At 50.5% G+C, this 16609-nt stretch overlaps 2 long non-coding RNA genes across 3 annotated transcripts; one reads left to right on the plus strand and one right to left on the minus strand.

Annotated features, from left to right (window-relative positions):
* The first annotated feature begins 877 nt into the window (after positions 1-877).
* LOC122207006 lies at positions 878-9906 on the plus strand. Its single transcript, XR_006196641.1, has 5 exons — positions 878-1285; positions 2421-3673; positions 6093-6181; positions 8367-8479; positions 9386-9906. It is a non-coding gene; the product is annotated as an uncharacterized LOC122207006 (long non-coding RNA).
* Positions 9907-14676: 4770 nt separating this feature from the next.
* On the minus strand, positions 14677-16292 carry LOC122206733. 2 transcript variants are annotated; one of them, XR_006196564.1, is made up of 3 exons: positions 16205-16292; positions 15739-16040; positions 14677-15431 (listed from the first exon to the last, which is right to left on the minus strand). It is a non-coding gene; the product is annotated as an uncharacterized LOC122206733 (long non-coding RNA). The 2 variants fall into 2 exon arrangements; XR_006196565.1 differs by having other exon boundaries at positions 15739-15913; positions 16205-16282.
* Between the last annotated feature and the right edge of the window lie 317 nt (positions 16293-16609).

Raw genomic sequence — 16609 nt, forward strand, 5'->3', positions numbered from 1 at the left:
AGCATCTAGAAAACTTGAGACATTGCGGGGCGGCTCTTTGTGAGCCTATATCTCCATTTTTCTAAATCATGAGGAGGGCAACCCCCAGCTCTCTGCCAGCAGTGCTGCCAGAGGCACGCGTGTGGCGTGTCCCGAAGACACAGATCCCCTCTCCACCCCAGGGTCCCCGCGCGCCCTCTCCTCCCAACCACCCGGCCGCCAGGGCCCAGACCATAGAGGCGAGGATACCTCCAAACTCCTAGAGGGGAAAAGCGACTCTCGGGAGGCGGACTTCCGCTCGGGGCCACTTCCGGTTCTGCCCTACCCGGCCGAGGGCGTCTGGTTGGAGGGCGTGGGCTGGGGGCTGGGGCCTGGGTCCGGGCCGGAGCCCTCGAGGGGCCTCCGGGGTGGGCGCCGGTCCCAGCCGGCGGGCCGGGGGCCGCGGGGCGCCCGCTCGGAGGGGCCCGCACGCTGCGGAGTCGGGGGGCGGGCAGGGAGGTTGCCTGGAGGGGCCACCCTGGAGCCGGGGCCCCTGTCCCCCGAAGTGATGCCTCCGGCTTCACTCCTTGAATCCCCAGCGCTTTGGACTCGTTTCCTTTTTATAAATTCCGGAGGCCACTGGCGTGTAGAAAATAATGGCCGTACCCCCACTTAAGAATGCGTAGTTTAGGGTCCGTTCCCATAGATCTGAGAGGACGGTCTACGTACCCATCTTAAAAACAGCCCAGGGGCATCTGGGTGGCCCAGTGGGTTACAGCCTCCGACTTGATTTCGGCTCAGGTCAAGATCTCACTGCGGGTTGGAGCTTCTCCTCAGGCTCTGCACTGGCAGCTTGGGGCCTGCTTGGGATTCATTCCCTCTCTCTCAAAATAAATATAAATACATATGTATTTTTTTAATGACATAAAAAACAGTCCAGTAACTAAAACAAAAATATATGCCATAGTATCTATTGTGGCCGGATATAGAAGAGAGGTGTCAGGTCAAACTATGAGGAACTGTGGCCGGGGAAGAATGGAGTAAAGGGGGGAGTGCGCAGAGGTAATTTAGAAGGAGGTCGGGAGGTACCAGGTGTAAGGAGTCCCAATGCCTTGCCTGGTGGAGAGGAGGGTGAAGGCTTAGAATAAAGAAAGTCCTCTTACCGAGGGTAAATGGGATGCTCGCCATTGCACACCAACTGCAGAATACTGGCCTGGCTTCTTTACTGTTCTTGCCACAGGCTCTGACTGCCTACACATTTCGACTCGATTGTTCAGTTGTTCGGGATTTTCAAGTGAGGACAACGTCTGCTGTCCCCTCTCCTACTGTGTGTGATTGTACAGGAGTAAGTGTTCTTTGGTGAACCGGATTTACCTTCTCTGACACTGTTTTACAAGACTGTGTTAGGGAGTATTTCATACGAAGCTTTTACCATAACGTGTTTACCATAATGAACAAAAATAAGTTTTGGGTTTGAACTATGGTCTCTTAGCACAGCTAATAATAGAACACCAAAGTGTTCTGAGAAGCCCTGCAGTAATGGAACTTGTCTCACTCTGTTTAGCCTGGTGTTTCTCAAGCATTTTGACCACAGAAACGTTTGAGTAACACCCTATTAATATCTCTCCAGTGTGGTTTTTCCCAGAACACATTTTGGGAAATGCTGACAGAGAAGTCATTCACCTGGGCACAGACACTGTCACATCTCAAAAGACATGTCAGAAGTACTTTTTGAAAAGCAACTGACTGGATTTCAGTAAGGATAGTTGTGTTCAGGAAAATGGTCCAAAGTTAACAAAGTACGACAAGCCATGTAACGTTTGGAAAAGGAAGTGAACCCTCCTTGCCTTTCCTATGTACGTCATGGACAGTAGATAATGTCTCAATATTATTGAGCAAATGCCCTCAATGTATAATTATAAAACAATGGAAAAAATTACTGGGGGGGCGGGGGGGGGGACATGAATTGTTCCAAGTGGAAATACTACAGTTAAGCGTTTCTTTTATTTTTGTTACTTTTTTTAATGTTTATTTATTTTTGAGAGACAGAGAGAGAGAGAGCGTGAGCAGGGATGGGGCAGAGAAAGGGAGACACAGAATCTGAAGCAGGTTCCAGGCTCTGAGCTGTCAGCACAGAGCCCGACACGGGGCTCGAACTCACAAACTGAGAGATCAGGACCTGAGCCAAAGCCACCGAGCCACCCAGGCACCCCTACAGTTAAGGGTTTCTTAATGACAAACCTAGGAAATTTGTTCACAGACTCCTAGAAAGATCTACTATGTTATTTTTTTAATGTTTATTTATTTTTGAGAGAGCGGGGAAGGGCAGAGAGGAAGGGAGACAGAGGATCCAAAGCAGCCTCTGCACTGACAACAGAAAGATGGATGCAGGCTTGAACTCACGAACCAGGAGATCATGACCTGAGCCAAAGTCAGATGCTTAACCAATTGAACCCCCCCAGGTACCCCAACCAGCAGCTCTTAATGAGGTAGTTTCACATGTCTGACACAAAACTCTGTCCTGGAGAGCTTTGAAGTGACTTCCTAGTATGTTGCTAAATTTGCAGCTTCAAGCAAAACCTGCCTAAAGATGAGGTAAGAATACGTCGGAGTGCCCTTGTTCCGTTGCATAGAGCCAGAGACCTGGTTTCATTAGTTTGCCCAGAGGTGAGTAGTCTCCAGAGGACACACTAATGCTAACCAAACTCAAAAGGGATTGATGTATAAACTTAGAATGTGCATTAACTACTTCCTAGTGAAAAACTTAATTTTCAGCCATCTGGATAATTTTATTTGCCAACCAGGTGTTCCTTCATGAAGGAAGATCTGCGTGGGAGACCAGATTCTTACGCTATGGTAGGTCGTATTGAACACAGACAGCATGGAATTAACCAAGAGAATGATACCCAAGTTTAATGGCACCGGGTGTTTTCAGTTCTACAGATAATACCTGTTGGGTTGACTAAATGTTTTCATGAATAAAAGGCACTGTGTCCCACGGTGCTAGAGGCAAGACAAATCATTTTGCCGTTTTGAACATCACTTTCAGAGATGCTCTCCCCACCACATTCTTTCTCAAGCTACAATGCAACACGGTGAACTTGGTTTAAGTTTTTCTGTTTCCAGCGTGTAACCAGCTGTGCCTCCCTGCAAGTGCACCCAGGTCACCAAATTTGGATTTGGGGGCTTTCTAGATGGTCTCTTTGTGCTTTCTGTTGATGACCGATTTCATTCTATGTATTTGCTCTCTTTCTGAAATTTAAGTATCTATTGGCCCCGTTGTTGGTTTGAAACCTTGGGAGCTTCGCGGGTGAAATCTGAAATTGTTCTCCATACACAGAGGGTGAGTAGAGACCGAGGAAAAGGGTGAACACCCCCGGATTGGTAGGTAGGAGGTTTAATAAGCAAGGCTTGTCACGGGTAGCCGTAAGTCGTAAATCGCACGCACCCACCAGAATCTTAAGAGTTTACGTAGAAGCCTTGACAGGGTCAGTCATGGGTACTGTCCAGATGACCTCAACACACGTTGCACTCTCCAGGCTATTTCTTGAAAATGGATCCTAGCACGGGAACAGCAGGCAGGGTGTACACGCCAAGGATGGAAGAGGATGAGAAGCCTCCGATTCTCCAGTCCAGCCTGAGGGTCAACTGGTAATCAGTGTCCTCTTGATGACTTCCTCTACCACCCACTTAACCCATCCAAGAACCGAAACATGTATTAAATTGTTTTTCTTTTAAGTCTATTTATTTATTTTGAGGGGGAGGAGGGGTAGAGAGAGGGAGAGAGAGAATCCCAAGCAGGCTCCACGCTGACAGTGCAGAGCCCGATGCGGGGCTCAAACTCACAAACCATGAGATCACGATCTGAGCCAAAGTCAGATGCTTAACTGACTGAGCCACCCAGGCGTCCCTGAAACCTGTATGAATCTATTTAATGATCTCCTTTCCTCTTTGACACTGTATTTGATGTTAAGACTAACGACACGTAATTTTCTAATCAAAGAGGACCCGTCCGTCTGTTCCATAGGACACATAGTCAAAATTGCATTTGCCCACTGTTGAGATAGTATAGCTATCATTATTTAGATAGCTCTTAGATATTTTCTCCATGTCTAATTATATATTCTGGTAGTGACTGACTTCACAAATGTATATATATATATTTTTTACATTTATTTATTTTTGATAGAGACACAGCACAAGTGGGGGAGGGGCAGAGAGAGAAGGAGACACAGAATCCGACACAGGCTCCGGGCTCTGAACTGTCAGCACAGAGCCTGACATGGGGCTCGAACTCACAGACTGCGAGATCATGACCTGAGCCGAAGTCGGATGCCCAACCGACTGAGCACCCAGGCGCCCCACTTTACATATATTTTATACGTGCTCCCAACAACAGCTGTCATTTATCTACATTGGTACTAATTTATTGTACTTGAAGAGGGGCCCTAAAGAGGAATCTCCAAGAATTTGGAGAGCTAGCTCTTGGAGTCTGAGCTCAGCAGCACCCATCTGGGACGAAATAATAATGAAAGAACCCGAAACGCAGCCAAGAAAATATCACCAGGAAAGAGATCTCGTGTCAGTTCTCTAGAAAATACTCATACCAGGGGATGCCAACCACCTGTGAGACTTTGAGCAGACTCCAAGAGCTGTGTCACGAAAGGCGGAGCCCAGACATTTATGCAAAAGGACAGATACCGGGGGTGCTCATACCACCACAGCTTCTGGTGATTCTGCCAGAGGATGCCAGACCCCTGTGGGGACGTCACCCACCAAGTGCAGGGAGCTGGAATTGTCGTGGAAGCTCTGGGGGAGATTCGGGATAGCGGGGAAGAGGCAGGAGGTGTGAGCACGCGGAGAGTTGGGGAAAGGGGACGCAGAGGGCTGGGACCACCAAGCTAGAGCAAGGTGAACAGTCCCAACAGGGGGAGGAAGAGAGGCTGAAAAGGGCTCTGCCAGGCTGGACTGAGAATGCTGGTCTCTCTGATCTGACTCCCTCAGAACTTGCCCTACAACTTACCGCCTTCAGAAATTAGTCAAGATCTGGCTTTGTCCGGGCTCCTGCCACACAGTTCCTAAACCCTTGGAGTTTTAGGAGTGATGAGAGTGTCTTTTGGATGCTGCAGAGATGGCTGGTGGCCGGAGGCCCTTAGGGCTGATACCCAGAAAGACCAAGGCTTGACCGTAGGGCTGGATGTTTCAGCCCTTTCCCCTGACCTCTAAGGAGGCGAGAGGGCCTGGAGTTAATTACTAACGTCCAGTGATCTCATCAGTCATGCCTACATAGCGAAACATCCACAGAACCCCTACACGATGGGTTCAGAAGGCTTCAAGGTTGGTGAGCACAGCCAGGTTCCGGGAAGGTGCCTTGCCCTGAGAAAGCCTGGAAGTTCCAAGTGTACCCACCCTCCTGTCCTGGGCCCCGGTGCATCTCTGCCATTTGGCTGTTCCTAAATCGGATCCATTAAAGTCAACCGGTAACAGTAAGCAACGTGCTTGTGTGAGTCCTGTGAGTTGGTCTTGTGAATTATCAGAGCCGGGGCCAGGGGGTGCTACGGATTTATAGCCAGTCACCGGGAGTACTGGTGATCTGGGACTTTGTCTGGCATCTAAAGTGGGGACGGTCTTGTGGGGAGCTTTAAACGGGTGGAGTCCGACGCTATCTCCAGGTAGTGTCGGAACTGATTGGAATTGTTGGACACCCACTTGGTGTCAGAAACCTGGGGAAATGATTGGTGTCAGGAAACAAAACAAAACAAAACCCTCATTCATGAATGTAGATGCAGAATCTTAAATAAAATATCAGCCAGTAAAATCAGGCATCCACCTAGGGTTTATCCAGGAATGCGAGGGTGACTCAATATTTCAATATTCTAAAAAGTCCATCAAGGTAATTCATCACAGTAGAAAAAAATTCATAACGTTGCAGACGTACCTCGTTTTATTGTGCTTCAGTTTACTGCAGGGCACAGATACTATGTTTTTTACAAACTGAAGGTTTTTGGCAATCCTGGGTCGAGCAAGCCTATCGGCACCATTTTTCCAACAGCATTTGCTCACTTCATGTCTTTGCGGCACATTGTGTAATAATTCTCACAGTATTTCAAGCTTTATTATTCTATTTGTTGCAGTGATCCGCGATCATGATTACCACTCGTCACAAGCTCAGATGACAGCATGTTGTGGCAAGAAAATCTTTTTAAAAGTATTTTTAATTAAGGTATGTACATTGTATTTTCAGACATAATGTTATTGCACATTTAATAGACCACAGTAGAGAGTAAACATAACTTTTACACGCACTAGGAAACCAAAAATTCATTTGACCTGCTTTATTGCAATGTGTGCTTTATCTCAGTGGTCGGGAACCAAGCCTACAATATCTCCCAGATATGCGTGCCTTTGTTTTTAATGTTTATTTGTTGGGGCACCTGGGTAGCTCAGTCAGTTAAGCATCTGACTCTTGGTTTCATGTCAGGTTATGATCTTCCAGTTCGTGAGTTCGAACCCTGCGTCGGACTCTGCACTGACAGCTCGGAGCCTGCTTGGGGTTCTCTCTCTCCCTTTCTCTCTCTGCCCCTCCTCCACACTCTCTCTCTCCCTCTAAATAAATACACTTAAAAAGAGAGAGAGAAATTTTATTTATTTATTTATTTATTTTGAGAGAGAGAGAGAGCGCACAAGCCGGGGAGAAGCAGAGGTAGGGAGAGAGAGAATCCCAAGCAGGATCTACACTGTCAGCACAGAGCCCAACGTGGGGCTCGATCTCACAAAGTGTGAGGTCATGACGTGAGTCAAAACCAAGAGTCGGACGCTCAATTGACTGAACCACCCAGGAGCCCCAACATGTCTCATGATAGATACATAAAATGATGACATCAGAGAAGGTGATTTGAAAAAGTGACACTGAGGGTCGCCTGGGTTTTTCAGCCAGTTAAGCATCTGACTCTTGATTTCGGCTCAGGTCATCATTCACAGTTCGTGAGATATAGCACAGAGCCTGCTTAGGATTCCCTTTCTCTCTCTCTCTCTCTCTCTCTCTCTCTCTCTCTCTCTCTCCCTCCCTCCTCTGCTCTCTCTGTCATGCTCTTTCAAAATAAATAAACATTTTAAAAAGTTTTTTAAGGGGCGCCTGGGTGGCTCAGTCGGTTAAGCGTCCGACTTCAGCTCAGGTCACGATCTTGCGGTCCATGAGTTCGAGCCCCGCGTCGGGCTCTGGGCTGATGGCTCAGAGCCTGGAGCCTGCTTCCGATTCTGTGTCTCCCTCTCTCTCTGCCCCTCCCCCATTCATGCTCTGTCTCTCTCTGTCTCAAAAATAAATAAACGTTAAAAAAAAAATTTTTTTTTTTAAGTTTTTTAAGTGAGCTCTTTCCTTCCTCCCTTCCTCTGAGTTCTGTCCCTTCAGTTTGAATGAATTAGTTGAAAACCGTAGTCTCTTGTAGTCCTGGCCTGAGCCATAGGCTATACTACCTGTTGTGTCGCTAGGGCCCCTGATCCTGTGATCACAGGATCCTCTGGCTTTACATTCTGGTCCCCATCTCTGGTTCAGTGTGTCTTTTGCTGATTCCTCAATCTGCAAGACAGAACAGAAGGAAGCTGGCAAGCAGATACTATTGGATGATTAATTATTGTAGCAGGTACTCCAGTAGGTACCAGAGGGACAAATAGGAACCGAGGTCCTGGAGGAGTAAGTCACTCATCAAAGGTCCCTCTGCTGATAAATGGCCGGGCAGGGCTGAGATGTGAACCCAGTTAGTCTGGTTCCACAATTCACACTCTTTTCTTTTTTTTTTAATGTTCATTTTTGAGAGACAGAGAGAGACAGAATGCAAGCAGGGGAGGGGCAGAGAGAGAGGGGAGTCACAGAATCCGAAGCAGCCTCCAGGCTCTGAGCTGACAGTGCAGAGCCCGACGCGGAGCTTGAACTCATGAACCGTGAGACCACGACCTGAGCCAAAGTCAGACGCTCACTGACCGAGCCACCCAGGTGCCCCCAGAATTCACATTCTTAATCCTTCTGTGTCCCTAACTCTACATGTACATAAACCAACCAGAACACTAAGCACTGTCAGATAGACATCAAAGTACAAAGGAAAGTGATTAATTCTGACTGGGCGTGAGTTGGTTCTGGAAGGCTTTTAAGGAAAGAGGTAACATTTAAGCTAGGACTTAAAAGATGCAGGTTTTGGCAGAAAATGAGAGTGTATTAGTCAAGACAGACTGGACTATGCCTTGGAATCGAAAGTTTAACCCAACCAAGATTTCTTTCTCTTAACCAAATGTTAATTCAAGTGAACAAATATCTAGGGCATTCCCTCAGGGTCGCGGCTCAGAGATCCAGGCTGCTCCCACCCCCAACTCATGGTCGTGCATTCCAAACACCTGCTTTCCTGATCCCGATTCAGGGAAAGAGACAAAAATGTGGAGAACACACACTTGCCTATCAACGCTTTCAGCCCGGAAGCCACGCACATCATCACTTCATTGGTTCTAACTAAGAAAGCACACGGACTGTCTGGTAAGAATCTATTGCCTCGCCACGGAGACGAGAACAGGGGCATTCCAGACTGAGGAGGGAACATGTACAAAGGCACGAGAGGATAAAAGTGCACGGTATGCGTAGGGAAGAGTAAATGAATTCAGGACCCAAAAGACCACGAATGTCATTTCATAAGTGGAAGTCTGCTGGGGCCGCCATTACAAAATGCCAGAGATTGGGTGGCTTAAACAACAGATACTTATTTTCTCACAGTTCTAGAGGCTGGAAAGTCCGAGATCAGGGTGCCAGCAGGTGGGTTTCTTCTCAAGCCTCTGTCCTTGGCTTGCAGACGGTGGTCCTTCTGCATAGTGTCCCCTGATGTCTCTCTCTCTCTCTCTCTCTCTGTGTGTCTTGATCTCTTCTTGCCGGGACAGCAGTCAAATTGGATTACACCCTACCCTAATAGCCTCATTTCAACTTCATCATCTCTTTAAAGGTTTAAGTCTCTGAACTAAATGTTTGTGATGCCCCCCTGACCATTCATATGTTGAAACTATAATCCCCAGTATGACTGTATTCGGAGAGGGGACCTTTCAGGAAGTAATTAAGGGTAAATGAGATCATAAGGATGGGGCCTTGATCAAATAGGATTAGTGCTTAAGAGATCTGGAGTGGGTGCCTAGGTGGCTCAGTGCATCCGACTCTTGATCTTGGCTCAGGTTATGATCTCACAGTTTGTGAGTTCGAGTCCCGGGTCGGGATCTGTGCTGCCAGCTCAGCCTGGGGCCTGCTTTGGATTCTGTGTTTCCCTCTCTCTCTGCCCCTCCCCTGCCTTCACTCTGCCTCTCTCTCAAAAGTAAATAAACATTGAAAAATATTTTTTTAACAAAAAAAAAAAAGAGACCTGGGAGTCAGCTCTCCCGCTCTCTCTCTGGGCCTGCACAGAGGGGTCTCCTGAGGACACAGCCAGGAGGCGGCTGCGAAAGAGCCAAGGAGAGATGTGTCAGAATGAAACCCACTTTGCCAGCACCTTGGTCTCCAGCCTCAAGAACTGTGAGACAATAAATCTCTGTTGTTTAAACCACCCAGTCTGTGGGATTTTATTTCAGTAGCCTGAGCAGACAAAGATAACCTGTGAATACGGTCACATTCTGACATTGTGGTTAGGACTTCCACATGTGAATCTGGGCCAGGGGGACTCAATTCAGCCCACAACAACAGACAAGTGGAAGCTCTCACAGAGGAACATCAACGTTTGCCTTGTTTTACATACAGTAATGAAACAGGGGCGGGTGCGGGGCGTGCAGAGGTGGGGGCCCGGCGAGCAGGTGCAGGCCGAGGTCAGGACGGAAGCAGTGAGGACACGACAGAATGGAGACTGGAAGATCTCCAGGTGTGGACCTTGCCCTTGGAGATTGGGTCCGACTCGGTGAGGGAAAGAGAACAGGATTCCAGGGTTTCCAGCCTCCCTGCCAAGCAGATGGGGGTATCAGCGTCCCAAATGGGATCCCCCAAAGCAGCAGTCCGTTTGGGCAAAGACAGACCTCGTTTTGTGCAGTGTTGCTGGAACATACACACAGAAGCGTCCAGGAGACAACTGGAAATGCAGCCTCAAGCCTGGGAGGGGGGAGGGCGGGGTGGGGGGGACGTGAGGACGTTTCCCAGGGGGAGGGCGAGGCAAGGCAGAGGGACCGAGGGAGCAAATAACAGGGTTTGTGCGGATACCTGCAGTGAGACCAAAGGTCTCTCCTTGCCGTTAACACAGCCCTCCTCACCCTCCCCATACACCCTGGGCCCCGCCAGCTGGCTCTCCACTGCCATCCACTGCTCCCTCTTTATTCGATCGCTTCAATCCCGCAGTAGCTGCTTTCCTGCGATTCATCCCAACTCTGCGCCACACTGCATGAGCCCTCAGTTCGCAAAGTCCTGTACGGGCCTGTCCCTGGTCTTCCCTGCCTGGTCTCAATGTCAGCTGCGTGACCCTGGGCCAGGCATTTAACCTCTCTGAACCGCAGTATTTTCCACCAAGGAAAAAAATGTAATACCTGTCCCCACCTATTTAAAAAGGGTAGTCGTGAAAAGCAAATGAAAAGACTGAATATGAAACAGATACTCTCTAAGGCAATAAAGAAACCGTAGCAGCTGGGGTGGGGGTGACAGTGATGGAAGTTATGGTCACAATATGCCCTTTAGGGACCAGTCAATGAAACTTAGCTAGACGACCTAATCCAGAGAGACATTTAATTGATTGCTTCTTTATGGATCTGACTCTACGATTGCTACAAATAAACAACATAATCTTTGTCCTCCGGGAGCTGGATGGCAGCATGCAGACAGAGATCAACACAAAGCACAGGATAAAGCGCGCCTGTCCCCACGTGGGTCAGACCCAAGCTGCACAGGATGTCAAGGGGAGCAGACATAGTCAGGATGATCCGGGAATGCTTCCTGGAGGAAGTGGACTTTGAAGGGAACCTGTGATGTGGCCAGGTAGAGAGGGAAGAGGTGCACACCGACCTGACTGCATTGGAGGAAAAGAATCGTGCAGGGGAGCCCTGAATTGGAAGCCAGCCTGCTCCTGACGCTGGGAGGCCCCACCTTCCTGGAGACAAAAAGAGTGTGGGACCGTGTCCTAAGTCAATGCGGTGGGGCTGGGATTCCTAGTTCATTCTGTCGCTAAACCAGTACTTGAAGTCAAATCACCATCCCGAGCAACGTCAGGGATCAGGTGCACGGCCAGTCGAAACCGTTCCAGACACAGTGCCCGCCACTCAGCCAGCCTGCGAGGACGGCTGGGGCCCAGGCGGCACGCAGGGCTCCTCGTGCAAGACTGACTGCACGCTTCATCTGCACGGACACTTCCTTGGCTCACAGATTGCTCTGGAACAGTGGCAGCACTGGGTCACTGGGTCAGCCAGGCACCCGCAGCAGCAGGGGAGCGAAGGGGCGAGCCCAGCAGGGTGTTGGAAGGGCTGGAGGAGGCCGCTTCTCCTGGACACCGGGACCGAGGGGCCATGGGCTGCGGGGGTCGCTCCTTGAAGACTCAGCCAGAGGTCCCTTCCGCCCCAACACATACACATACACACACACACACACACACACACACACACCCTGTTAAACTAGCATTCGTTGCTAATGACACAGCTAAAGACTTCCTCTTTTCACTCATAACTTTTCAGACTATAACTTACTGAAAACACTGTATTTCACTGGATGAACAACCCTCATCTTAGTGGTGCTAAGCACTGGATGGAGGGGTTTCATCCACTTGACCGATTACAAATTTAAACTTCTCTGATAAAGGGGCACCTGGGCGGCTTAGTCCCTTAAGCATCCAACTCTTGATTTCAGTTCAGGTCATGATCTCACGGTTCAAGAGTTGGAGCCCTTAATTGGGCTCTGTGCTGACAGTGCGGAGCCTGCTTGGGATTCTCTCTCTCTCTCCCCCCTCCCCCATCTCTCAAAATAAATAAGCAAACATTAAAATAAGTTATAAACCTCTCTGATAAAAATATAAGCAGGCTCCTTTATTTCCCTTTGTGTTTAAAAAAAAAATCTATCTATGAAGAATTTGAAACTCACCTTCAAAAGGGATCAAGAAGAACGATTTTTAAAAACCCAAGAAAAAGAGGCAGATTTCATGCCAGCAGGGAGGTCCCACTTCGTACAATGGGAGGTTCTGCTGGGGAGAGGGGAACATGTGTGTGCCATGTATATTTTTAGGGAGTTGCTGTGGTCTGAATATCTGTGTCTCCCCAAAATTTATAAGTTGAAACTGTTAAAAACATTTTTTAGTGATTATTTTTGAGAGAGAGAGAGAGAGAGCATGAAGGGGAGAGGGGCAGAGAGAGCGGGAGGCACGGAATCCGAAGCAGGCTCCAGGCTCCGAGCTGTCAGCACAGAGCCCTATGCGGGGCTCAAACCCACACACCATGAGATCATGGCCCGAGCCTTAGTCGGACGCTTCACTGCCTGAGCCCCTCAGGTGCCCCTGTAAGTTGAAACTGTTAAAATAAAAACCACATCAAGACCAGCCTTGAAAATTCCCCAAGCGGGAAAAAAAAAAAACAAAAAACAAAAAAAAACCCCAGTTTAGTCATACAATAAAGCCTGATTTAGCTTATTTTGCAAGGCTAGCTTGACCTGGGTCATTTCTTGCTTCTGCCTCTGGAAATTATAAGCAACATGTGACCTGTTTCCCCAGGATAATGTGAGGTAGGCACTGCCCATTTCCTTGTCACTTAAGAAACTTCTAGTATTATAACCCATCACTGTAAAGAATAAGCAGTCACTGCCTCCACGCTGTCTAAGCTGCTTTATAACAATGCACGCCTGAGCCTCCCTCTCATGCTTCGGTTTGAGGGCTCCCAGTTTGCAAACTGTCTTTTTGGTGCAGGTGCAATAAACTTGTACTAAGTACTACCTCGGTGATTCATTAGTTTTACTCCTGAAAGTCTCCGTCAATGAGATTCCCACCCTGACAACAGAGACCCCAGAGAGCTTCCCCGCCCCTTCCGCCCTGCGAGGACACGGCATGAAGTCTGTGGCTGGGAAGAGGGCTCTCACCAGCCCCGGCCATGCTGGCATCTCAGACTCCTAGCCTCCAGAACCATCAGCAATCAATTTCTGTTGTTTGTAAGCCAGCCACTCTGCGGTATTTTGCGATACCAGCCTGGACAGGCTAAGACTTCCCATTAGGGTACAGAATAATTTTCCTCTGACCTTTTCCCATGTAAGTTCGCTGAAGGGGTTCCCTGAAAAAGAATGAAGTGCAAAACGTAGGACTGACTCCTAAGGTCTCAGAGAGGGGAGCCTGGCCGTCTCCCTGTCTTAAATGAACACTGCACACCAACAAGAGACAGTCCATCTTGATTCTTAAAACCCTCTAGAAGGGGTGTTGCTGGGGCATCTCTGGGCCCCCCTCATCTTCGTGTTCTGTGTGCAGCCCTCCGGAGGTATCTTCTTTCATTAGACACATTGAAGACCCCCTATCCCTTCCCCACACTGTCACCCCCAACACACACACACACACACACACACACACACACACACACACACAGAGTTGATCAGACCACAGTTTCCTGGCTCTCTAGAATCCTGACTTCTCTCCACAACTAATTCCAAGGCCACAAACAACAAAGAGATCATCCTGGGCCTATCTGACCCCACAACAGGCCTAGCATTTTCCCCCTCTCAGAGTCCAGCTGACTGAAGTATGACATCAAGCATTTCAAAGAATCCAGACCATCCCTACAAGGCATCAAAAAGCAATAGCCTCATCCTTCCATCCACCCATGCTTCTGGCTTCTTCTCACATGAAGTGGCTGTCACTGTCCTTAAGATTTGTGGGAGCAGAGTGTTCCTGTCCGCCAGAGAGGGCTCCCTGGGGAACACACGCATCATATCCTTTGTTGTGCAAAGGGGGAATAGGATCCCAAGCCACTGCACTCTCTTCCCTAGTAGGGAGACTCTTGTCCCAGCTACATGGCTGCCAGTCACAGTCCAAATGCCCACGTCCCACATGCCTTGTTAGCTGTGTCCGGCCTCAGAAAGTCCTCGTTTTTGTTACATTCTCAATAACTACCGAGAACTTCTCTCAAGTATTCCAGAACCTCCCTTCAGAAATAGGACTGACTATTGGCCCTCACCACCTGGCTCTGGTCAGCAAGGGACACGCAATAGATCTACAGCTAAATGCAAGTTCTCCTACTCCGCCAACACCCCAGCTGCCTCAACAACACCTTCCCATCCTTCAAGATCCAGCCCACCCACCACGCAGTCTTCCAAAGTCCTTTCCTGATATTCCACCCGTGTGACCTTGAGCGAGGATAAAGCGAATGCTGGGACTTACGCACTTCCTCTACCCTGCAGGTGTCTGTCGTGGCACCTGTGATTGGCGTATGTGGCTTCTAGACTAAAAGCTGCTTGCAGATAGGGACCATGCCTCGACTGTCTGCTATCCCAGCATCTGACGATGTCTGAAACACAACAGATGCTCAGCACGTGTTTGTGACATGGATGAATGCATAAATGACACACGCAATTCTATTTGTTTAGGTTTATTTACTTATTTTGAGAGAGAGAGCGCGCGCACGCGAGCACGCACACACGCGCGTGAGCGAGCTGAGAAGGGGCGGAGAGAGAATCCCAAGCAGGCTCCGCACGGTCAGCACAGAGCCCGACACGGGGTTCCATGTCACGAACCGTGCGATCATGACCTGAGCCGACATCAAGAGTCAAGACTCGGACACTTCGCGGACTGAGCCACCCAGGCGCCCCTGACATAAGCAATTCCGAATCCGCCCGAGCCTTCTGAAGATTCCCACTCCTTGCAGTGCTCAACCAGGCCCAACGATCTCCCTAAGTCTTAAAGAAAAACACTTGAGAGGCCCGAAGGAACGTTTTGTCCGCCTCACCCCCTAGCTGGTCAGAGTTGCCCGGACACAGAGATAGGCCGGAACGGGAGCAGCGCCCTGTGTGTGGGCCACGGAAGGCGGCCCAGCCACGCTCTCATGTCCGCTGTGTGTCATCAGCCAACTCCCCCCGGGGCAAACCTCTTGGATAGTAGACTTTCCACCGCTTCTTGCCACATCTTAAGCAAGCCCGGACCCCTCCCTGGTGGGGTGCCAGCCACCAGGCCTGGCAACAGAAATCAGAGGTGGCAGCGGTGTGGCCGGTGGGCCTGTCTACCCAAGAGTGGCACTGGGCCTGAGCTGGAGGCCAAGCCGCCCCAGGAGAAAGAAGGGACCTTCTGACCCGTCCCTTTCTCCCAGTCCTTGATAAGCCTGTCACTTCCTAGGTGACAGCGGCAGTGAACACAGGAGGACTCGAGTGTGAAGTCTCTCAGCTCAGGGAGAAGACGACATCCCAACCTTCCTCTCGTTCGCATCGGAATGGTCTTTTGAACTTGATTTTGAGCTTGAATCTGACCGCATCACTCACCTGCTCCAAATTCCTCAGTGGCTTCTTTTGGGGGGAAATCAGACCACCTCTGAAAGGCACAGGAGATCTTTATGACCCGTCCTTGCCTGCCTGTCCCCCTGTACTCACCAGACTGGCGCACGCCTCTGCCCCGGCACACGCCGCCCCCACCACAGCAGAAGCCCCTTCAATCTCAGCCTCAAGGCTCTGCCCTCGGGGTTCCTGCCCCTACTCCTCACACAGATTTGGGAGCTAGGACCCACTGCGGGCTGTGCTTTATGCTTCTACTGTTGTAGCGAGACCAGCTTCACTGTGTCACTGTGTCGCTGAATCACCCCAGTTCTTCAGTCTTGGTCCTTACCCGCCCCTGTCCTTACCTGCAAAATGGGGACAATAATGGAACCTGTCTCCCAGCGTCGGTAAGAGGGCTGAGCCCGGCTGGGGAAGCTGTCCTAGGTGGCTGGGGAAGTGAGCCAGGGAAAGGAAGGACATCAAGACAGGGGGTATTCGCCGGCAGGTTACCCCGTGGATCACCAGAGCCGCTGGGAACCGCTGGGAGAAAAGGTGTAGAAAGAACACTCTGAGCACAGTTTTTCCTGGGCGGGTAGGAAGCTCCTCACCCTCCAACATTCTGCCCAAGCAGGGCTGATGCTTCAGGCTCAGGGGGCGGCTGGGACACCTAAACAGATAATGTCATTATAATACATCCCAGTCATTTAAGACCGCAGGCGTGCCCTCCGCTCCCGGCCACACGCTCCGAGCCTCGCCAGCATCCCCGCGCTCACTTCCCAGAGTTGGGAGCCTGCGCACCTCCCGGGGCCCAGGGCACCGGACCGCGCTCACCTTCTGGAGAAATGCCATCCTCGGCCTGTACTGTTGGCCTTGGTGTCGGATCGTCATCCTGGCCCCCGGGTGGATTCGGAACCGGAACGCCGGCGGCCCGCAGGGGGTGGGGGGGGGAGCCCCCGGCGCAGGCGCCCGCGCGCCCCGCACCCGCCGCGGCGTCCGGGGGGAGGAGGGCGGCCCGGAGCGCGGGCCGGGGGCGGCTGCTGCCGGCGGCGCCCCTCTCCTCGGCCTCGGCTCCCGCCCCGGGAAAGCGGCTGGAATGCGCGCCGGCCAATCAGCGCGCCGCGCCGCGGGCTCATTAGCATGCGCTGCGCCGGCGCCCACCTGCCGCCAGGGGGCGGCGTCCGGCCCCCGCGGGACCCCGAGGAGCCTCAGGTGAGACCCGCGCGTCCGGGACCCGCC

The sequence above is a fragment of the Panthera leo genome, chromosome E1 (genome assembly GCF_018350215.1).
Source record: "Panthera leo isolate Ple1 chromosome E1, P.leo_Ple1_pat1.1, whole genome shotgun sequence".
NCBI lineage: Eukaryota > Metazoa > Chordata > Mammalia > Carnivora > Felidae > Panthera > Panthera leo.